We start from the raw sequence: 25,440 nt of genomic DNA, 5'->3' as shown, positions 1-25,440 counted from the left end.
ATTCATAATCCACATTATTCCATTACACATTACACTAATATCATTTTCCAAGGACATGCATACTATATATATGGATTTTTCATTTAGAACATTTGATAATGACCGTTCCCCTACAATCTGTTTTATAAACAGTTTAACATTAAGCATTTTCCAATAACTCATAAATATTCCTTACGCACTAAACGCTGGCGCAACTATATTTTGTTTTAAATTTCATCATGTTGCCATATTTCTAAACATTAATTTTTTTCTCTAGGTTACAACTCGCATGAGTTGATTCTACATATTAGCATTTACAATTTTTGTAATATTCACTATTGTAATTACTGTTATCACCTCTTTACTTGTAGCCATGCTTTGTGTACTTAACCCAGATGTCCCAACTTCCTGATGGTCAACCATAGTTTTGAGGCTTAGCCGTGAACTGCTCCTCCCCTCTGCTCTGGTCAGCCACTTTGGCTGTGGAGCACAAAAATTTAAACACACAATTATGTTTAAGTCACAATTTTATTTTTTTGTGAACTTAAAATACAAATTTGATCTATATAAGTTATTTTTATTTTGTTTAAAGTTTCCAGCTTGCGCTCACTTCATTTCGCTGCGCTACCTTTCGCTTTGCACGCTATCCTGCTACATGCCCCTTTGAAGTTGCCACAGATTTAAACAGTCATCATTTTTAGTTCTCACAATTTTCAGTACCTGTGAATTAAAATTCCTTATTGTTGGGAAGGGCCTAACACAATCCTTGGTCATCTTGACCCATGTGTCGCAATACGCCATTGCGTATGCATCATATTTCTTACACATAAGAAATCTCGCTGAACCAATAGGCCTTTCCTTAGGCAGTACACTGGCCATCTCTAGCGTATGCTTAGCACCCATGTTGAACAGTACCAATCTATGCGGACCACACTTCCACAAACACTTTCAACCCTTTGCTACAAACAATCTACCGCTAGAGATCTCTAATGGCCGTGGACATATTTCCCCTAGCCGCGTCCACTCGCTCCTTCTTGTACCAAACGAAAACCCCTAACAAAGAAATATTACTGTGTGCCCCAGGGCTATCAGCACCTCGATACCCTGGCTCTACCACAAAATCTGTTGAGTTTATTATAACTGGTAGCACAAAGTCGATTCAATCAACCAGCCTTTCCAAAATAATTCCTCCAAGCTGCTCTCCCAATTCGCACTCACGGTTGTCCTTACCGTGCGGTTAGATCGCACCGCTTACGAATACTAATTATCAGTAAACCTTGCGATCTATTGGTGGCTCTTTGCTAAAACCCCCTTTGTTTTCACACTCGGTATACCTGCCCTGTATACCATCCTTCAGTTGGGCAACCTGCCTCGTCAGACAGCAACTGAGCACAATCAACAATAAAACAGTGTATCTACGTCACAAAATCACACAATATACACATTTTCTGCGCAGAAAAGCAAAGTTCTCAACAATAGTAATAACGTTTCAGAGGGCTTTCACAAGTGATTATACTGTGCATGTATAATAGCTATCAAAACGATTGTTTGAACACGTGGCAATACAGGAACACAATATGCGTTTGCTAAGCAAACAAACCAATGCTGTATATAACAATCGCATTTGGACTATTTATACCAATATTACCGCTGTCCCTTTAGCACCAGCACCTCTGATAGACTCTCAAAGCAGGAATTCAGTTTATCAACACAAGATTTAATAACAGTATAGAACGATATTTTCTTACCTCATCCACTCTCTGTGGATAAATCAAATTCCCCAGGTCCCCAAAGTAGGGGAGGTTAAAAATAAATTTCACTCAACCATATATCAAACCCAAGTTGAGCTGTTAGAGTGCCCCTATTACCACAGAAGGCTATTACAACACGATTAATTTTAATTCATAATTCCCAATTTCAAGCAAATGTACTTATATCAGTGGTTATTTAAATTTGACTAAAATATAAATATAAATTCTATTGATACAGAAAGATTTCCAAATTCAGTATACAGTATACTTTTATCAATTAATTTCCTAGTAATATCCAAGCAAAGCAATAATAGTCCTTAAATCCTGTTGGTGTATCCTAAATGAATTGAGAAAAAACATTAATAAAATATAATCAGTATTTTATAACAATTTGAACTATATGTTTCAAACTAGATTACATTACTTGTTTAAAAAAACAAACAAATAACTTTAGAGCTTGTGGCCTGTAAAAAAAATTAACATTTGGCATTGAATCCCACCCTGTTTGGCTCTCTGGGGAACAAAGAATGAATAGGTTAATGTTCATTAAGTTAGCAAAGAAAAACAAAAGATACCTTGTAACTTAATCTATATGCACAGCCTTTTGTAAGCATCCACAAACATGTTAAATACTTAGGTGTGGAAGGAAGTTTTACCATGAGAAAATGCACTTAATTAACATTGAAATAGACAGTAGACTAAAATCTTAATAATAAAATAAGTTTTAAGTAAAACAATTTAAAATCTTGGAAAATGCTTTATCAGATATGTTAGTAAAAGCTTGTTAATTTAAGACTAAACAAATCATAACTTCATAATATTATTTTCTTACTGTATGTCTATATCTATTATTTCACACTTGCATATATGTGACTATTTGTTCATTCCTTGGATATAATCTACCAAAACTTTATATAATTGTTCATTAATATTTTAGTATTTTTCTAAACATATTTATATTTATCGTCACTAGTATGCTTGCAAAATCATAGTTATACAACTTACAACAAAAATCTATGAAGATATATTGTAATTACTTAAAGTGTATTTAATAAACTAATTCACAGCTGGAATCCTTGGCCTCTGCAACAACAAAAGTTATACAAGAGTATTTCTAATCAAAAGTTTTCAAGCTATCTGTTCATTCATAAACAATCCATTGTGAGTTTCTGAAAAAAAAACCCTCAGGAAAAAACAAAAAGTGGCTGGGAATAGTCTTGCCCTATTCAATGGTCTGCAGTATCTGTTTATACAGTAACCATATCCTTTTATGAAGAACAATGCTATTGAATACTAAGAACAAAGATATGCAGATTACTCATTTAAGATTCCAGGTAATCCCAACTGCCAGTTCAAAATTTTAAATGAACAATACAAGTTTTAACTGCCAATTTACATTGTACTGACCCTCCACAGGCAACATAATTCTCTTTCTAAGTTACAAAAAAACAACTTTTTCTATTTTTATTTACTAAAAGGCACTTCCTCCTTACCTACAGTGCCTGTTCTTTGAGTCACCTCCTGGTGATAGAAGTGGCTTCCTGTTATCTTCCAGCTATTTTCTTCCATCCTAGTCTGCAGAGCTGACGCTCATCTCTGGACATCGTCTCTACATTTGTCTGCAGAGCTGACGCTCATTCTACTGAACATTACACCACATAGTGGTCTACAGAGCTGACGCTCATTCTACTGAACTTTATACCACATAGTGGTCTTCAGAGCTGACGCTCATTCTACTGAACTTTATACCACATAGTGGTCTACAGAGCTAACGCTCATTCTACTGGACTCTCCACCACATAGGGGTCTACAGAGCTAACGCTCATTCTACTGGACTCTCCACCACATAGGGGTCTACAGAGCTAACGCTCATTCTACTGGACTCTCCGCCACATAGTGGCCTGCAGAGCTGATACTCATCTCCGGACAACTTCTCTACATTTGTCTTCAGAGCTGACGCTCATTCTCCTGAACCTAAACACCACATAGTGGTCTGCAGAGTTACAACGAACTGTATCATCTTCATTGCCATTACTTATTATATTTACCACTCTTACTACGGTACTACTGCCTGTAGTCTCTCAGGGACTTCCGTACAGTGCTCTAGTAGGGACCGCGACCTGCGAGGTAGACGCAGCTAAGCCCATACCGCTTTGCGGCAGTTCCTGGTGAACACCGTCTCCTCGTTAGACTCCGCGCCCTGTTGGAGTAGTGCTAAACTGTTCGAATCCCTTGGGGTCGCTACATCTGCCGAGTCTCATCGTAAGAACCGTGACAGGTAGCAGGGTCAAAAGTACAAGCCAAAAGGGTCAGTGTCACAGGAAACAACAGGCAGGGTCCAAATCCAGGCAAAGGGTCATACACAGGCAATCCAGCAGAGTATCCACAGTACAGGGACAAAAGGGCAGAGCAGGTCAGCAAACTGGTAACAGGAAGCTATAACCGGCAGGGAGGCTAAGCCCTCCCTGCCTTAAATAGCACAAGCAGCCAATCAGAGCCTGGCTCTGAAGTTACACAGCCCCCTGCATAAAATTAATTTATTTCATTAAATAGCCCGCAGGCTGGTAGGGCCAATTTGCGCATGCGCCCGGCTTTCATTCATTGCCGGGACGCGGCGCTGCAGAGGAAGCGGCCACGGCCGAAAGTGATGTCCCGGTCGTCAAGGTGACGGCCGGGACTTCGAGGAGACCAGGAGGCGAATTCATTTTAGCAACTTTCAACTAATGGACAAGCCTTCAGCTCTTCAACAAATAAGACAATTTCTTACCATTTTCCTTATTCCACTCTCTTGTTGATATGCTAAGTTTGTCCATAGCAGAAAGATTGAAAAATCCTTTAGAAGCTTCCATCTTGTTAAGTTAATTTTCAGAATAATTACCGTATTTCACCATGTATAAGACACACCTTTTCCCTCCAAATTTTGGGCCTAAAAAAAAGGTGCGTCTTATACACTGCAAGCGCTACTTACCTCAATGAAGAAGTCGGCACCTGGTGTGAGAGAGGAGTCCCCGCTAATGGGAACAGCGTGTCCCCACTGGCTGTGTTGAACAGCGTGTCCCGCTGGCTGTGTTGAACAGAGTGTCCCCGCTGGCTGTGTTGAACAGCGTGTCCCCGCTGGCTGTGTTGAACAGCGTGTCCCCGCTGATTGGCAAAAGGACCTTAAGGTCCTTCAGGCGCCTCCCACAGTCTCAGAGCTGTCAGTCTTTATGTAATACATCTTTTTTTTCATTTTGGGCCCCAAAATTAAGGTGCGTCTTATACATGGGTGCGTCTTATACTTGGGGAAATATGGTAAATATTGTCCAGATCAATTGTAGATTTTGCAATAAAAAGAGATTTTACTTCATTTTTAGATCTTAAGTTACATAGTTACCAGCCTGCAGACCAGGATTCTTAGCAGAGTGCCTGCACTCAATTGACTGCAGGTCAATTTAAAAACTTTTACAATGGTGGGTGTTTTTACAAAATGATGTCATCACAGATGTCAATGGCTTACAATGAATCACGGATCTACTTTCTCAGAAGAGATATTTGCACCAGATATAGTTCCTAGCTTTTTCACGGTATAATAGCAGCAATTCCTCAATATAATAATATGTATTATATAGAGATGAGCGGGCTCGAAATTCGGTAATCCGAGCCCACCCGAACAGTGCGGATCCGACGAGATCCGAGCACTGTTCGGGAACTTCCGGGCGGGAAATGAAGCCAAACCGAGGCTATGACATCCAAGTCTCGCGTCGGCTCTCGCGAGACTCGGATGTCATAAATTCCATCTTCATTCTGGCTGCGATCACTCGTGAGGGAGGTTGTAGTTAGGGAGCTCCTGTCCTGCTTTTTTCAGTTTAGTGTTGCTTTGTCCAGTGCTCTGTTCTGCTGAGTCCAGTGGTGCTTTGTCCAGTGCTCTGTCCTGCCGAGTCCAGTGGTGCTTTGTCCTGTGCTCTGTCCTGCTGAGTCCAGTGGTGCTGCCTGTGTCCTGTGCTCTGTTCTGCTAAGGGCATTGTTATTTCCAAATTATCCAAAAGTTAAAAAAAAAAAAAAATTATAAAAAAACCTATAAAAAAATAATTCAAAAAAAATATAAAAAGAGATATAAAAAAATTATCCAAAAATAATAGAAAAAAAACATAAAGAAATTAGTTAAAAAAATACTAGGTACTGCTATTTAAAAGTCAAACTACGTTCATTGTTGCTGCTGTACCAAACATTACTAGGTACTGCTATTAAAAGTCAAACTACATTCATTGTTGCTGCTGTACCAAACAATACTAGGTACTGCTATTTAAAAGTCAAACTACATTCATTGTTGCTGCTGTACCAAAAAATACTAGGTACTGCTATTTAAAAGTCAAACTACGGTTACTGTTGCTGCTGTACCAAAAAATACTAGGTACTGCTATTTAAAAGTCAAACTACGTTCATTGTTGCTGCTGTACCAAACAATACTAGGTACTGCTATTTAAAAGTTAAACTACGTTCACTGTTGCTGCTGTACCAAACAATACTAGGTACTGCTATTTAAAAGTTAAACTACGTTCACTGTTGCTGCTGTACCAAAAAATACTTGGTACTGCTATTTAAAAGTCAAACTACGTTCATTGTTGCTGCTGTACAAAACAATAATAGGTACTGCTATTTAAAAGTTAAACTACGTTCATTGTTGCTGCTGTACCAAACAATACTAGGTACTGCTATTTAAAAGTCAAACTACGTTCATTGTTGCTGCTGTACCAAAAAATACTAGGTACTGCTATTTAAAAGTTAAAATACGTTCATTGTTGCTGCTGTACCAAAAAATACTTGGTACTGCTATTTAAAAGTAAAAATACGTTCATTGTTGCTGCTGTACAAAACAATAATAGGTACTGCTATTTAAAAGTCAAACTACGTTCATTGTTGCTGCTGTACCAAAAAATACTAGGTACTGCTATTTAAAAGTAAAACTACGTTCATTGTTGCTGCTGTACCAAACAATACTAGGTACTGCTATTTAAAAGTCAAACTACGTTCATTGTTGCTGCTGTACCAAACAATACTAGGTACTGCTATTTAAAAGTTAAACTACGTTCACTGTTGCTGCTGTACCAAAAAATACTAGGTACTGCTATTTAAAAGTCAAACTACGTTCATTGTTGCTGCTGTACCAAACAATACTAGGTACTGCTATTTAAAAGTTAAACTACGTTCACTGTTGCTGCTGTACCAAACAATACTAGGTACTGCTATTTAAAAGTCAAACTACGTTCATTGTTGCTGCTGTACAAAACAATACTAGGTACTGCTATTTAAAAGTCAAACTACGTTCATTGTTGCTGCTGTACCAAACAATACTAGGTACTGCTATTTAAAAGTCAAACTACGTTCATTGTTGCTGCTGTACCAAAAAATACTAGGTACTGCTATTTAAAAGTTAAAATACGTTCATTGTTGCTGCTGTACCAAAAAATACTTGGTACTGCTATTTAAAAGTAAAACTACGTTCATTGTTGCTGCTGTACAAAACAATAATAGGTACTGCTATTTAAAAGTCAAACTACGTTCATTGTTGCTGCTGTACCAAAAAATACTAGGTACTGCTATTTAAAAGTAAAACTACGTTCATTGTTGCTGCTGTACCAAACAATACTAGGTACTGCTATTTAAAAGTCAAACTACAATCATTGTTGCTCCTGTACCAAAAAATACTAGGTACTGCTATTTAAAAGTTAAAATACGTTCATTGTTGCTGCTGTACCAAAAAATACTTGGTACTGCTATTTAAAAGTAAAAATATGTTCATTGTTGCTGCTGTACAAAACAATAATAGGTACTGCTATTTAAAAGTCAAACTACGTTCATTGTTGCTGCTCTACCAAAAAATACTAGGTACTGCTATTTAAAAGTAAAACTACGTTCATTGTTGCTGCTGTACCAAACAATACTAGGTACTGCTATTTAAAAGTTAAAATCCGTTCATTGTTGCTGCTGTACCAAAAAATACTTGGTACTGCTATTTAAAAGTTAAAATCCGTTCATTGTTGCTGCTGTACCAAAAAATACTTGGTACTGCTATTTAAAAGTAAAACTACGTTCATTGTTGCTGCTGTACAAAACAATAATAGGTACTGCTATTTAAAAGTCAAACTACGTTCATTGTTGCTGCTGTACCAAACAATACTAGGTACTGCTATTTAACAGTTAAACTACGTTCACTGTTGCTGCTGTACCAAAAAATACTAGGCACTGCTATTTAAAAGTCAAACTACGTTCATTGTTGCTGCTGTACCAAACAATACTAGGTACTGCTATTTAAAAGTTAAACTACGTTCACTGTTGCTGCTGTACCAAACAATACTAGGTACTGCTATTTAAAAGTTAAACTACGTTCACTGTTGCTGCTGTACCAAAAAATACTTGGTACTGCTATTTAAAAGTCAAACTACGTTCATTGTTGCTGCTGTACAAAACAATAATAGGTACTGCTATTTAAAAGTTAAACTACGTTCACTGTTGCTGCTGTACCAAACAATACTAGGTACTGCTATTTAAAAGTTAAACTACGTTCACTGTTGCTGCTGTACCAAAAAATACTAGGTACTGCTATTTAAAAGTCAAACTACGTTCATTGTTGCTGCTGTACCAAACAATACTAGGTACTGCTATTTAAAAGTTAAACTACGTTCACTGTTGCTGCTGTACCAAACAATACTAGGTACTGCTATTTAAAAGTCAAACTACGTTCATTGTTGCTGCTGTACAAAACAATAATAGGTACTGCTATTTAAAAGTCAAACTACGTTCATTGTTGCTGCTGTACCAAACAATACTAGGTACTGCTATTTAAAAGTCAAACTACGTTCATTGTTGCTGCTGTACCAAAAAATACTAGGTACTGCTATTTAAAAGTTAAAATACGTTCATTGTTGCTGCTGTACCAAAAAATACTTGGTACTGCTATTTAAAAGTAAAACTACGTTCATTGTTGCTGCTGTACAAAACAATAATAGGTACTGCTATTTAAAAGTCAAACTACGTTCATTGTTGCTGCTGTACCAAAAAATACTAGGTACTGCTATTTAAAAGTAAAACTACGTTCATTGTTGCTGCTGTACCAAACAATACTAGGTACTGCTATTTAAAAGTCAAACTACAATCATTGTTGCTGCTGTACCAAAAAATACTAGGTACTGCTATTTAAAAGTTAAAATACGTTCATTGTTGCTGCTGTACCAAAAAATACTTGGTACTGCTATTTAAAAGTAAAAATATGTTCATTGTTGCTGCTGTACAAAACAATAATAGGTACTGCTATTTAAAAGTCAAACTACGTTCATTGTTGCTGCTCTACCAAAAAATACTAGGTACTGCTATTTAAAAGTAAAACTACGTTCATTGTTGCTGCTGTACCAAACAATACTAGGTACTGCTATTTAAAAGTCAAACTACGTTCATTGTTGCTGCTGTACCAAAAAATACTAGGTACTGCTATTTAAAAGTTAAAATCCGTTCATTGTTGCTGCTGTACCAAAAAATACTTGGTACTGCTATTTAAAAGTAAAACTACGTTCATTGTTGCTGCTGTACAAAACAATAATAGGTACTGCTATTTAAAAGTCAAACTACGTTCATTGTTGCTGCTGTACCAAACAATACTAGGTACTGCTATTTAACAGTTAAACTACGTTCACTGTTGCTGCTGTACCAAAAAATACTAGGCACTGCTATTTAAAAGTCAAACTACGTTCATTGTTGCTGCTGTACCAAACAATACTAGGTACTGCTATTTAAAAGTTAAACTACGTTCACTGTTGCTGCTGTACCAAACAATACTAGGTACTGCTATTTAAAAGTTAAACTACGTTCACTGTTGCTGCTGTACCAAAAAATACTTGGTACTGCTATTTAAAAGTCAAACTACGTTCATTGTTGCTGCTGTACAAAACAATAATAGGTACTGCTATTTAAAAGTTAAACTACGTTCACTGTTGCTGCTGTACCAAACAATACTAGGTACTGCTATTTAAAAGTTAAACTACGTTCACTGTTGCTGCTCTACCAAAAAATACTTGGTACTGCTATTTAAAAGTCAAACTACGTTCATTGTTGCTGCTGTACAAAACAATAATAGGTACTGCTATTTAAAAGTTAAACTACGTTCATTGTTGCTGCTGTACCAAACAATACTAGGTACTGCTATTTAAAAGTCAAACTACGTTCATTGTTGCTGCTGTACCAAAAATTACTAGGTACTGCTATTTAAAAGTTAAAATACGTTCATTGTTGCTGCTGTACCAAAAAATACTTGGTACTGCTATTTAAAAGTAAAACTACGTTCATTGTTGCTGCTGTACAAAACAATAATAGGTACTGCTATTTAAAAGTTAAACTACGTTCATTGTTGCTGCTGTACCAAACAATACTAGGTACTGCTATTTAAAAGTTAAACTACGTTCACTGTTGCTGCTGTACCAAAAAATACTAGGTACTGCTATTTAAAAGTCAAACTACGTTCATTGTTGCTGCTGTACCAAAAAAATACTAGGTACTGCTATTTAAAAGTTAAACTACGTTCATTGTTGCTGCTGTACCAAAAAATACTAGGTACTGCTATTTAAAAGTTAAACTACGTTCATTGTTGCTGCTGTACCAAAAAATACTAGGTACTGCTATTTAAAAGTCAAACTACGTTCACTGTTGCTGCTGTACCAAAAAATAGGTACTGCTGTATAACTCCAGTCCAGTGGTACTCTCCTGTGCCGCAGATAATTTGTAAAGGCTTTGCCGAGTGTGTGTGGTTTAGGGGTACGCTCTCTTGTGCTGCATATAATGGAGTACAAAAATTTGGAGGATAAAGTAGGGAAAGATCAAGACCCACTTCCTCCTAATGGTGAAGCTGCTGCCACTAGTCATGACATGGACGATGTAATGCCATCAATGTCGTCTGCCAAGAGCGATGTCCAATCTCCTAGTAGAGGGCATGTAAAATCCAAAAAGTCAAAGTTCACAACAATTAGTAAAAAAAGAAAATTCGAATCATCAGAGGAGAAACGTAAACTTGCCAATATGCCATTTACAACACGGAGTGGCAAGGAACGGCTTAGGCCCTGGCCCGTGTTCATGACTAGTGGTTCAGCTTCACCCAAGGATCTAAGCCCTCCTCCTCCCCATCCCTCTAAAAAATTTAAGAGACTTAAGCTGTCATCAACAACATAGCAAACAACTCTGCCTTCTAAAGAGATGGCATCACAAATCCCCAAGGCGAGACCAAGGGTGTTGATGGTTGCGAAGCCTGAGCTTCCCATCACTGTACGGGAAGAGGTGGATCCTTCCACCATTTGCAGCACGCCCTCTGCATATGCTGGAAGGATCACCCACAGTCCAGTTACAGATTTGGCTAATGAAGGTGTGAATCTTGTACACCGGGAGGAGGATATTGATGTAGCTGGCGCTGAGGAGGAACTTGACGAGGAGGATGCTGATGTGGTTATCATAAATGAGCCACCAGGGGGGGAAACAGTTGTTGTCCATGGGATGAAAAAGCCCATTGTCATGCCTGGTTAGAAGACCAAAAAATCCACCTCTTCTGTCTGGAGTTATTTTTATCCCAATCCGGACAACAAATGTATGGCCATATGTAGCTTATGTAAAGCTCAAATAAGCAGAAGTAAGGATCTTGGCCACCTAGGGACATCCTCCCTTATATGTCACCTGAAGAACCTTCATAATTCAGTGTTTAGTTCAGGACCTGTGGCTAGGGCCGTCAGCAGTCCAAGGACACCTAAATCCCTTGGTCCGGTTGGATACACACCACCAACACCCTCCTCGTCAACTTCCTCCACGATCTCCATCCGATTTAGTCCTGCAGGCCATGTCACCAGCCAGACTGAGTCCTCTTCAATACGGGATTCATCTGAGGAATCCTGCAGCGGTATGCCTACTACTGCCGCTGCTGCTGTTGCTGCTGGTAGTCGGTCATCTTCCCAGAGGGGAAGTCGCAAGAACGCTACGTCTTTCACCAAACAGTTGACCGCCCAACAGTCGTTTGCCATGACCATAAAGTACGACAGTAGTCATCCTATTGCAAAGCGGATAACTGCGGCTGTAACAGCTATGTTGGTGTTAGACGTGCGTCCGGTGTCCGCCATCAGTGGAGTGGGATTTAGACGGTTGATGGAGGTATTGTGTCCCTGGTACCAAATCCCGTCGAGATTCCACTTCACTAGGCAGGCGTTACCCGGGATGTACAGAGAAGTACAAAAAAGTGTCATCAGTGCTCTGAAAAATGCGGTTGTACCCACTGTCCACCTAACCACCGACATGTGGACAAGCTGTTCAGGGCAAAAGAAGGACTACATGACTGTGACAGCCCACTGGGTAGATGCATCGCCTTCCGCAGCAATAGCAGCAGCTGCATCAGTAGCAGCATCTCCACAACGGCTGCTCGTTCCAAGGCAGGCAACGTTGTGTATCACCGGTTTTAATAAGAGGCACAACGCTGACAACCTCTTAGAAAAACTGAGGGAAATAATCTCTCAGTGGCTTGCCCCACTTAGACTCTCCTGGGGATTTGTGGTGTCACACGACGCCAGTAACATTGTGCGGGCATTACATATGGGCAATTTCCAGCACTTCCCATGTTTTGCCCACACCGTTAATTTGGTGGTGCAGCATTACCTGAAGAGTGACAGGGGTGTGCAGGAGATGCTTGCGGTGGCCCGCAAAATTGCTGGACACTTTCGGCATTCTGCCAGTGCCTACCGCAGACTCGAGCAACATCAAAAAAGGCTGAACCTGCCCTGCCATCACCTCAAACAAGAGGTTGTGATGCGCTGGAACTCCACCCTCTATATGCTGCAGAGGATGGAGGAGCAGCAAAAGGCCATTCAAGCCTACACAGCCACCTATGACATAGGAAAAGGTGTGGGGATGCGCCTTAGTCAAGCGCATTGGAGACTGATTTCCATGTTGTGCAAGATTCTCCAGCCGTTTGAACTTGCCACACGAGAAGTCAGTTCCGACACTGCCAGCTTGAGTCAGGTGATTCCCCTGATCAGGCTGTTGCAGAAGCAGCTGGAGAAAGTGAGGGAGGAGCTGTTAAAGCATTGCGATTCCACCAAGCATGTAGCTCTTGTGGATGAAGCCCTTCGTACGCTTTGCCAGGATCCAAGGGTGGTCACTCTTTTAAAGTCAGAGGAATACATTCTGCCCACCGTGCTGGATCCTCGGTTTAAAGCGTATGTTGTGTCTCTGTTTCCGGCGGACACAAGTCTACAGAGGTGCAAAGACATGCTGGTCAGGAGATTGTCCTCTGAAGAGGACTGTGACATGCCAACAGCTCCTCCATTTACTTCAACACCTGTGGCTGCGAGGAAAAAGCTCAGTTTTCCTAAAAGACTCGCTGGCGGGGATGCTGAGAACATCTGGTCCGGACTGAAGGACCTGCCAACCATTGCAGACATGTCTACTGTCGCTGCATTGGATGCTGTCACAATTGAAAAAATGGTGGAGGATTACTTTGCTGACACCATCCAAGTAGACATGTCAGACAGTCCATATTCTTACCTGAGTTGTCCTCCCTCTAGTGTGTACTCAGAAAGAGTTTTTAGTGCAGCGGGGAACCTGGTCAGTGAGCGGCGAAGGAGGTTGCTTCCGCAAAACCTTGAAAAAAATGATGTTCATAAAAATGAATTATCAATTCCTCAATCAAGAACAGCACTGCCCTCCAGAGACTACAGAGGGACCTGTGGTTGTGGAGTCCAGCGGGGACGAATTGATAATGTGTGAGGATGAGGAAGTACACACTGAAGGGGGCGAGGAATCAGAGGATGAGGATGAGGACGACATCTTGCCTCAGTAGAGCCAGTTTAGTTTGTACAGGGAGAGATGAACAGCTTTTTTGGTGTGGGGGCCCAAACAAACCAATAATTTCAGCCACAGTAGTTTGGTAGGCCCTGTCGCTGAAATGATTGGTTTCTTAAAGTGTGCATGTCCTATTTCAACAACATAAGGGTGAGTGGGAGGGCCCAAGGACAATTCCATCTTGCACCTCTTTTTTTCTTTGCCAGCTCGTTTTGTGGGTGTCCAAACAAACCAATCATTTCAGCCACAGTTTTGTAGGCCCTGTCGCTGAAATGATTGGTTTGTTAAAGTGCGCATGTCCTATTTCAACAACATCAGGGTGGGTGGGAGGGCCCGAGGACAATTCCAGCTTGCACCTGTTTTTTGGCCATTATGTGCTCTTTGGGGCCTAGTTTTTCAAACTGCCATCCTGTCTGCCACTGCAGTCCCACTCCTAGATGGGCCACGTGTTTGTGCCGCCCACTTGTGTCGCTTAGCTTAGACATCCAGCTACCTCGGTGCAACCTTTTGGACTAAAACCAATATTGTGAGGTGTGAGGTGTTCAGAATAGACTGGAAATTAGTGGAAATGAATGTTATTGAGTTTAATAATAGTGTAGGAGTGAAAAAAACCCAAAATAAATTGATTTTAGCACTTTTTATGCTTTTTTTAAAAAAAAAAATCAGAACCCAAAACCCGAAATCAGAACCAAAACCTTTCGTCAGGTGTTTTGGCAAAACAAATCAGAACCCAAATCCTCAAGCTAATCAGAACCCAAAACCCAAAGCACCAAAAGTGGCCGGTGCACACCCTTAGTATTATAACAATAATATATAATAATATTACAAATCAGGTTGCTGACACTAAGGGGGGTATTCAATTGTTAGCGAGTTTAGAAGTTTGAGCGAGTTAAGTCATTTTTTTTTTATTTTCGAGCGCGGAAACTTCTCGCGCAATTCAAATCTTTTTTTTTTATTACCGAAACGGTCTTCTCGCACTCCAAACGTTTGTCAATGTTTAAAGTATAGGCTGGATGCGAAGCCTCAGTGGAAAAAGCTATTCAATTGTTTTTTCAACGCTGTGGGTGAAACAGGCAAAGCTGCTGTTTCATCTCGCACCTCCTTGGTCTGCTCAAAGAAAAAAACATTTTTAAGTTATGATAAATAGAAATTAAACTGAAAAAATAGGTGTATAAGTTCATTAAAATAACACGAAAACTGAAAAGCACTATTTTTTTTAAAAAATAACAGTGTAAATAATTAATAAATATTTCAAAGTTCCCCCTTTAAAAAAATCCATTAGTGGTGCAGTCCTATTGTATTTAAACTTTTTTTTTTTTTTCATTCCAAACACTTGAGTGTACAGTGGTGGTGAGCAGCTCTGTGGAGAAGTGACTGTTTTTTTTGTGCACACCAATCTTTCTCAGCATTTTCCAGTACAGTTCGTTGGTGGATTATCCAGGATTTCCTAAGGACACGTATTGTATTTGTGTTTGGTGTTGTCTGTCTGTAAAATTAGCTAAATTAACATATAAATTAATCACTTACACCCAATTTAATATCATATAAAAAATAGTGCTTCTCACACGTCCATTAATCCTCTGCACAAACAGTCCTTTTCCCTACATTTTTTTTTTTAAATAGTTAAAGACTTTAGTTTCAAATTCACCCCTTTTAATTATTGTCTCATTTTCAATGGAGCCATTCCTGGACACAGTGTGGATGTACATGTATGCTGCATGTATGGAGGAGACTGCTTTGGATGAAATGCAAGTTGATGCAAATGTGGGAGTGGCTGGAGAGAATGTTGATGTATGTGATGTGGGTGTTTAGTCATTATGGCAGTGGGACCCAAACTGCGTTCCCCCTCCCTTCTATATTGACTATCACCCAGGCTGGTTTGCCTAGTGCTGGTTCTGTTAAAATAGGGGGAACCCTATGCAAAACATTTTCTAGATTTTTACTAAACCAGCAGTAGACTGGCAGGAATACGTTTACAAGCAAATAGAAGGGTGAAAACTCTTTTTTATTTTTTGGGTTTATAAATTGTAATTCTATTTTTAAGACTTTTGTAGCTGCCCGAGCTATGGCACAATGAAAGTCAATACAGTGATGTGTTTATACAACCAGATGCTATAATACACCCTGTTGTATCAATACCTTTTGAAAGGAAACCCTCTACTTATTTTAATCACATTGAAAATTATCTCACACTTCTATCTGCAGTGTTAAACATTCAACTCTTGCCTTGAAAGTTAATTTAATAATAATATTTTTGACCTAAGGATTACTTAAGATATTTTTTATTGTAAAATAAGGATTATTATTTTTTGCAAATTTAACCTCTACTGAGTATATATCAGATTATGCCCAATTACAACCTTCATACATGTATCAACAATTTTTTGGTACATGCAACAATTTAATGTCTATTCTCTCTAATGTCATGTGCAGCATTTATTTATAAAAATAAAGTTTGGGGTACTACACAGTTAACACGTGTACCACACCAAAAAAAAAATTAAATGTAAATACTATACCAAATAAATATTATGTATGTAACTGATTAGATGAAGGTGTATCTATCTAATAAATAATGAAACAATAAATTGAAAAGTTAATTTTTATTTTACAAAATACATATTAAAAATTTTTGGACATTTTTCAACAGTTCAGTCAGTCCCTTGGCTTTTCAAGCTGTTTCTTTAAAATGACATCCACCAATTCCATCCGAACATCTGCAAGCAAAAATTTTTTTTACAAGGTTACCAGTGAAATTATTATTCCATTTTACATCTAACTTCTGTAACATTGATAGTGCTAATGTTGATAAGGAGACAACGTATCCTATTGTTGTAATCTTGATAAGGAGACAAACTATACATATACATTCAAATTTTTGACTGCCTTAACAATGTATGTAGAAGTCAATAGTTCAATACTTTATTACCTGCAATCTCTAGTTATGGCTGCAATTGTCGATTCCATATTCGTGAAAGTTGTATCCTGCCGATAGTTAGGTGCAATCTAAAAAAATTACAAAGAAAAAAGTGTATGTGAAACCTGTATTTTTATACAAAATAAAAACATTACTTTTAAAACAAGAAAGGATCAGTATGGACTGGAATATAAAATTTATATTTCATTGTCCATTGGTCACATCTTATCCCTTCCATACAGAAAAAAAAAAAAGGTTACATTACAAATATAAAAAAGACTAAACTGAAACAAACTCACCGAATATTTAACATTGATGATCATTCCTGATGTTGAAAGGTCTTCACATTTCACATTTTTCTGTGTTGTAATGATAAAAGATTAAAATTTTAATTTATTAAGTAATTTTTCAAAAGGATAATATATATATATATATATATATATATATATATATAGAAAGAAATAAAGGAAACACAGCACTACATAGTGTATTACCACAATAGTTTTAAGTAGCAGTGTGAGAGAAAACAAGGTGTGATAAGATAAATGCACACTCAGGAATTTTATACACAGCTCTCCAGCATAAGAATAAGGCCACAATGGTGATTAGAAATATGCACACGTGAAAACACACTAAATCCAATTCCACAGAGAAATCACCAATCATAGTACATCTGCGTACCAGATTGTAGAACTTTAAGGTAGATATATATGAAAAACGGTGTCTCCAACGCTGCAGAAATGCTGCCAGTATCATCACTCATCCAAATGGACTGTCTCATTGAAACTGGAACCTCAGCGTCATAGGAGCAGTAAAAAACTCAGAATAGTGTAATATTGCATGAATTAGAATTTAATAATAAAAGGTAAGTATTACACTTACATAAAATCTTATATAAAATGCATGTAATGGTATCTTTATGGTACTCATCTGGGATGCATTCAGAGACGTCTAGACAGAATTCAGTCAGTTGTAAAAGGGTCTCCACGGCACTCCCACCTCGTTAATACCGCATGTACCAAACAGATAATAAAAGTCCTCAGAAACTCAACGCGTTTCGTCCGTGAAAGCAATGGACTTCATCAGGAAGAAAAATCAGTAGAATAGAACAGTTACAGAGCTCGCTTATATACCATAAAAGCGCCATATTGGGACTCCAACACATGTTGCATCTACCCACGCAAATGTGATGACGCAGAGTGGGCCTGTTCCGTAAGCCAACACGTGATATCAACAGTGAATACATTCCTTAAGCCGGCTCATGATGACAATCGTCAATATATTACAAAGGCCAGCGCTTGTGCATTGGCCAATTTAAAGATCAAACGTCTCATATCAATAAATAAGCCTTAGTAAGGCTAATATCCACAGAATCGAGGTACAGAGATAAATCTCTTAACATGGATGCATACCCTATATAGTTCAGCCGATGGAACAATTAACAATCTTACAGAAGTATAAACATATATAAATCTCTTGACATGGATGTGTACCTTGTACAATACAATCAGTAAAACAATAACAAAATCTAACAAAAAGAGTGACAATTAACGCATGATGCTAATGTGAAAAACAAAAATTTTATACACAGCTCTCCAGCATAAGAATAAGGCCATAATGGTGATTAGAAATATGCACACGTGAAAACACACTAAATCCAATTCTACAGAGAAATCACCAATCATAGTATATCTGCGTACCAGATTGTAGAACTTTAAGGTAGATATATATGAAAAATGGTGTCTCCAACGCTGCAGAAATGCTGCCAGTATCATCAAAAAAATGTTTGATTAAGCCATCTGAGCTGGCCTTCCGTTCTCTCTGCGAGAATTGACTGAATTTCGCCTCTAGTCTTTTGGATTTCCTTCAAAACTAAGTGGGAGTTAGACTCCTTATGTGTTGTTTCCAAATTTTTAAGTTGAAGAGTAAGTTTATCAAGCGTTTCATTATGTTCTTTTTTTCTGCGGGAGGCAAACTGAATGATATCCCCCCTTATGACTGCCTTGTGGGCTTCCCCATATAGTGGAGATCTGAATCTCTGGGTCTGAATTTATTTTTAAAGTATTTCGTGATAGAATCAGATATGAGATCTTTAAACCCGGGGAGTTTAAGAAGAGTCTCGTTCAATTTCCAGGAGGTTCTACCCCAGGGGTTCTGAAAAAGGTCAACCGTTAACGATAATATAGAGTGGTCTGACCACGTATTGGAACTTATATCAGCCCTAGTTATATGTTGGAAGATGTTTGAGCAGCCCATAAACATATCAATCCGGGAGTAGGTTTGGTGGGGAAAAGAGTAAAATGTGTAATCCCTCGATGAGGGATATAACGCTCGCCAGATATCAAATAGGCCGGCCTCAGTCACTTGTTTTTGCAGATGTTTTGTATGTGAAGATGGGGGGGAGGAGTGCATAGGAGCGGATCTGTCTAGGAGGGGAGACATAACAGTGTTAAAGTCACCCCCGAGTAAAAGCAAACCCTTACGGAAATGAAGTAGTTCCGAAAAAAAGTGTGCGAAAAAAGCTGTCTGACCTGTATTTGGCGCGTAAACGTTGGCAAAGGTTATATCTAGATGACCCATCTTTCCCGTCAGGAAGAGAAACCGGCCCTCAGGGTCGTCCTTAACTGCTGACACAACAAACGGAACTGAACTGCGGAGAAGAATGGCAACACCATTCCTCTTTGTAGAATGAGAGGAATAATAGGCATCAGGGTATCTTCTTGAGGACAGGGAGGGATGGCCACCTGCCTTGAAATGGGTCTTCTGTAAAAAAATTATATCACCATTAAGTTTTCGTAACGTATGGAATAACAGAGCGCTTTTGAGGTGTGTTTAACCCTTTAACATTAAGGGAGAGTGTTGTAAGGGTCATGATCGATATTCTTAGAAGAAACACAAAGAATAAAGATGTTATCCCTCAAACTGAAGTACCAGGGGGGAGGGATTGGGAGGTGGGGAACAGGGAGTGGAAAGGGAAGGGAAAGAAGAGTAAAGGAAAGAGGAGTTATAAAAGAAGAAAGGCAAGGGTGTAGGTTCAGGCCTCAATAGCAGAGGAGAGACCTACTAGGACAGTGCCTAAAACGCTATATTAACTTAAAAAACAAGGCAAAGTTTGCCTATTCAGTTATCAGAACCAAGGCACAGAGTTCGGGAGTGCGTGTAAAATATAGACTACCAAATAAACTGCTAAGAAAATCCCAAGGAATGTGAGTGCGTTGCTAGGAGGGGGCTACGTCCCCCGCCCATACATAAATAACATAATAAGGTTAAACCAAAGCTAAACTTGTAACCAGAAACAATAATATCTACGGTAGTTATGAGAGCAACATGAAAATATTGACATTTGTTAGAAGAATAAAAGAAAATACAAGCAGAGCAAATAAAGGCACAATATTACTTCACGTCTCCTCTCACAGAGACATAGATTTACAAATCAAGGGGGTTGCTGCGAAGAGCTCTGGGCATCGCTACCCACGATCCTGTCAAGACGGGAGAGATGGAGCCTGCGGAGTAAGTCTTTTCCTTCGTTCGGTGTTGGGATCGACTCTTGACGGCCCTCAACTTCAATTATCAAACGAAAAGGGAAACCCCAGCGGTATTTGTATCCGTTTTCTCTAAGGATGCTGGTAACCTCCCTGAGGTCGCGTCTCTTGGCTATCGTTGAAGGGGCAAGATCTTGAAAAACTTGAATACGGGATCCTTCGTAAAGAGTATAAGAAGAATTCCGAACCGCTTTGGTAATAAATTCCTTGGTCTTAAAGGATAGTAATCTCAATATCACATCACAAGGGGGTTCGGTATCTTTCGGGCGTGGTCTCAAGGCCCTATGAACCCGTTCGATCTGCATTGGGTGATTGGATAAGGCAGGGTCCAGAGAAGAGAAGAACCTACTCACATAGTCCTCAGTTCCACTGATTCAGGGATGTTGCGTAATCTGAGATTATTGCGACGTTCCCTGTTCTCTACATCCTCCAGCTTGTCCCTCATGAAATCGCTGTCCTTTAGCAGAAAATCTATATCTTTTGAGGCTTAATTTTGGAATGTAAGTGACGACTCCATCTTGTTTTCCAGAACCGAGGTTCTTTTGGAGATTGCAACCATTTCTGCTTTGAGATCGCCTATGGCCTTCTGAAGATCAACGGAAAAGGCGTTAGTGCGCTCCACGATTAAATTTCGTAATTCAGCAAAGTCCACCTTGGTTGAGGGAGAAGCAGTGGTAGGAGGGTCTTGGTCGCTCTGGATCTCCGAGGGTGAGTTAGGAGAAGATGAAGTATATGCTTTGTCCTGACGGGAGAAGTGCTGAGTTATCTCTCCTGGTGCGCTTCTGCGGCCTCTACCCGCAGATTTATTCATGCTGAGTGCAGAATTTCTGGGAAACCGTTTGCTAAAGTTGAGTATGAGGCAGACGGGCGGGGAACAAACCCATGTGGGCTAAATGGACATAGTAAGTTGTGGGAAAGTTAAGTAGAGGGGTAGTATCTACCCTAGTGTCCCGCTGTTAGTTTTCTCACTGGATGTTTTGGTGACTCTACTAAGACTCCAGGAGAGCCTACCGACAGAACTTACTGTGAGGCTGGGGTGCGGAGTCCGCGGTCTGTTTAAAGGAATATTACAGTGCGCCCCTGTCTGGCCAGAGAGCTAACTTCCACAGAACATACTTGAGGAATTTATATACTTGTAGACTTAGGGTGAATATTGTAGTAACGAAAGACCGCCACCAAGTGTCAGTGTTGCTACACCAGGAGATCTCTATCCAAATCTATTACAAGTTGAATCTAAGCAGAGGTGTTTCCACTGAATGAGGCCTGTTATTTAGCAGGTGATTCTTTCTTTCTTTCTGTAGATCTGTATTACAGCTCTGCTATCTGTATTGGACCAACCTCCCTCGGAAAGGCAATATAGATTGGTGCAGACAACTTGTACCTTATTTGAGACCCCATACTGTCAGCGGGGCTGGAGTCTCAGCAGCTGTGGTATCTGTTTCTGGGCTGCAGAATGTTCACCGCCAGCAGCCTTGGGTATATTGCAGTAGGCGATGAAGTGCCGGCAGGCAGAGGTCTGAAGTTGCCCCGCTGAATCTGGAGTGCCGACAGACGCTGGAACTCCCGGCGGCGCCGCAGCGACAACCCACAGCCTCACCTCCAGGCCTCCAAACTCGGGGCAGTGCAGTGAAGAACCCCCTCCGTCCGCATGCAGATGCCAGGCGGCTGCACTAGCGGGGCTGCCCCGCTGGGAAGGACACTACCTCGCCCACAGATGGACCGGAGCAGCTGGATGCCAGCCAGAGAGGTAAGCCTCTGTTAGGCTCAATCCCGCTGGTGGTGCTCAGTCTTGTGGATGGGATGGGAGTTATATGGAAGCCACAAGGAGTACTAGGCCGCACTCCCGAGACTCGGGCATAGGACGGAGCCACGGGTGCTTGAGGGCTCAAAATGCAGCTTAGGTGCACGGTGGTACACTGCCGCCCAAATGTGGTTTGTGAGCGCACCCCAACACTGGATGTTGAGGGAATAAATGTATATTGGAGCAGGAGCTCACTCCTAACACGTCCGACTCGAATGGCCGCCAAGCCACGCCCCCCTATTCCGAGTTTTTTTATTGCTCCTATGACGCTGAGGTTCCAGTTTCAATGAGACAGTCCATTTGGATGAGTGATGATACTGGCAGCATTTCTGCAGCGTTGGAGACACCGTTTTTCATATATATCTACCTTAAAGTTCTACAATCTGGTACGCAGATATACTTTTATTGGTGATTCCTCTGTGGCATTGGATTCAGTGTGTTTTCACGTGTGCATATTTCTAATCACCATTCTGGCCTTATTCTTATGCTGGAGAGCTGTGTATAAAATTCCTGAGTGTGCATTTATCTTATCACACCTTGTTTTCTCTCACACTGCTACTTAAAACTATTGTGGTAATACACTATGTGGCGCCGTGTTTCCTTTATTCCTTTCTAGATTTTCCAGACTTACCATCTGTTTTGGAACTGGCTGCCTCCTGTACATTGGATTACCTCAGTGTAGTGACTTTATATACAGAATTGGGTTACGCGCCCCCTTGTTTGTGGTATCTGTTGTTTGTGTATATATATATATATATATATATATATATATATATATATATACACACAGATATACATACACACACACAGAGACACACACACACGGAGACACACACACACAGAGACACAAACACACAGAGACACACACACACAGAGACACACACACACAGAGACACACACACACAGAGACACACACACACAGAGACACACACACACAGAGACACACACACACAGAGACACACACACACAGAGACACACACACACAGAGACAGAGACTCACACATTTCAGGCATACATCTTTGAGAGAAATATATAAATACCAAATAACATTGTAACGTAATGATTTTGGGTGATGTTATCCTCTTGCTTTCGCTTCCTATGCATTTTTATCCACAACGCTTCTGGCTTAACTAGATTTAACGTAAAACATAGAAATTAAGATACATTTACATTCATATAAGAAACAAATAAAAAAAAAATGCGAGTAACAAGTCACATTTCTCCAAAAATGCATTTTCAATCCTGAAAAGTACACATTACTGTACATATGACATATATATGTTTTTATGTTAGTAGCCTATTATAACTTATACGCTTTTGGTTAAAAATTACTTTCTTACCCTTCTTCCTCTGATGACACGGGGTTGATGATTTCCTCTTCTGGATCTTCATGTAACAATCTTCTCCTTGCTCACTCCGGTCTTCTTACTTCCAACACGGGGTGTGGAGTACAGATGACGTCCTCTGCTGTGGTGTTGGAGGAACAAGTCCAGAAATATTCCAATCGGGTAATGGGACTGAAACATTACCCTGTGCTCGCCGGAGTCTCAGCTCTTCACTGATATTCATGGCATGCATTGACAGCATTTGCAGATGCATTGTCTGTTGTTGTTGTTGCATATGCATCTGTGCCATGGACTGATTCATCTGGTAATGCACTGCTGTATTCTGCTCCATTGCAACAGCCATTCGCGCTTGAATGTTGTTATTTACTTGAATAGATGCTGAAATTTCACTGTGCACTGTGATAAGTCGCTCCAGTAACGAATTGGTGGTATTACGGGAGCTTCGTACCTCTTCCGCAACAGACGTCAAACGGTCTACCGAGTCACCAATTCTCTGAACTCTGTCTTCCATATTTCGGCGAGATGTTTTCTGCCTTCCTTCCATCTTTATGGCAAAGTCTGTGATGGATTGAAACCGAGTGCCTTGTTCTGGCAGACCGTGCACCAGTTGTGTTGGAAAACTGGTACCTGTGGAGGGTACCCTTGCTTGAGATGGACCTTCCCCTTCGGTGGTTGGAACTTGAAGGTTGGGGAAGGCTTGCTGTAGCATCTCAAATCTTCTTGCAGCATCTTTGTGGACCAAACTGTCAGCTGGAGAAAATGACAGTGCTTCACTGTCATGTTCTTATCGCTCTGTAAAACAAAAATATTTTAACATCAATTATTCAGATATTACATAATGATTTTCACTGTTTAAAATTAATTGAGAAATGCATGTATTCTGTTAAAAAAAGTAAAAAAAAAAAAAAATTATTCACCAGTTACTGAGCCGACAGGAGATGCTATTTCTTCCATGGCAGCTTGCGAATAAAAGGTGGATACTGGTGTTACCACCTGTTTCCTTGGGATGATGGATTCTAAAACATACAATAAAAAAAAATAAAAAAAATATTGTCAATTAAATATTACATGTGTGAAATTTAAGTATGTAAAATGATACATGTGTACAATAAAAATATGTATATTCCTATGGAAAGGTTAAAAAAAATGTGAGTATATTGCTAGATAGTTATGTACACACAATTTTCCACATCTTCACACCTTCTGGACTATGAGCAAGGGTTATTGATGTTCCCCCTTCTCCACGCATCTCTTCAACGGTTCGGGCTTCTGTACATAATAATAAATTAGATAAAATAAATTATTAAATAAATATATATATATATATATATATATATATATATATATATATATATATATATATATATATAAATAAAAATTACACATTAAAAAAACAACAACAGGCTTTGACACGTCTTCCTCGGTCACTCTTCTTCTCTTGTGAGCTGTAAGTTAATTTTAAAATACTATTAGATGCTATTATTAATTTTTTTGCATGATGGATTAGTGATCAAGATAGAGAGTGACACACAGGAATAGTGAGTGAGAGAGTGTGATAGTGAAAGGGAAGGATAGAGAGAGATAAAGCAATATTAAAAGAAAAAGAGGGAGAGTGACAGTGAAAGAGAGTGATAGTGAAAGAGAGCCAGAAAGAGAGAGAGTGAAAGAGAGAGAGAGAGAGTGAGAGAGAGAGTGAGAGAGAGAGAGTGAGTGAAAGAGAGAGAGTGAAAGAGAGAGAGTGAAAGAGAGAGAGACATTGATAGACCTAAGAGCGACAATGATAGAACAAGAGAGAGAGTTATAGTAAAAGAGAGAGATGGAGATATATGCATATATTTTTGGCATGCGGGCGGCAGTTGGAGAAGGCTGCACGTTAGATCAGCTCTGTGTCTTTCCTCCCACACAATTATCTGTCCACAATTATAAAACATCTAAAAACTTGTGAAGACAGTGGGAAATTATTGTGGGGGTACAAAGGAGTGTCATCATCACTCCAAAGACAAGGCCATACCATCTATCCCTGGCTTATCTGCATCAACTGATCTACTGTGTACCGACCCGGCTTGTCAATTAACCCTTCTCCTGCTGAATCCCTGGCTTATCTGCATCAACTGATCTACTGTGTACCGACCCGGCTTGTCAGTTAACCCTTCTCCTGCTGAATCACTGGCTTATCTGCATCAACTGATCTACTGTGTACCGACCTGGCTTGTCAGTTAACCCTTCTCCTGCTGAATCCCTGGCTTATCTACATCAACTGATCTAC

The 25,440-nt window shown here is 39.7% G+C and overlaps 1 long non-coding RNA gene across 1 annotated transcript; it reads right to left on the bottom strand.

Moving 5' to 3' along the window:
• Positions 1-16,156: 16,156 nt before the first annotated feature.
• On the bottom strand, positions 16,157-24,445 carry LOC142148272 (uncharacterized). The gene is made up of 6 exons (XR_012690844.1): positions 24,375-24,445; positions 24,092-24,190; positions 23,169-23,966; positions 22,869-22,958; positions 16,498-16,844; positions 16,157-16,285 (listed from the first exon to the last, which is right to left on the bottom strand). It is a non-coding gene; the product is annotated as an uncharacterized LOC142148272 (long non-coding RNA).
• Between the last annotated feature and the right edge of the window lie 995 nt (positions 24,446-25,440).

This window comes from Mixophyes fleayi, chromosome 1, assembly GCF_038048845.1.
Source record: "Mixophyes fleayi isolate aMixFle1 chromosome 1, aMixFle1.hap1, whole genome shotgun sequence".
NCBI lineage: Eukaryota > Metazoa > Chordata > Amphibia > Anura > Limnodynastidae > Mixophyes > Mixophyes fleayi.
This window is presented reverse-complemented; position numbering and strand designations above follow the sequence as displayed.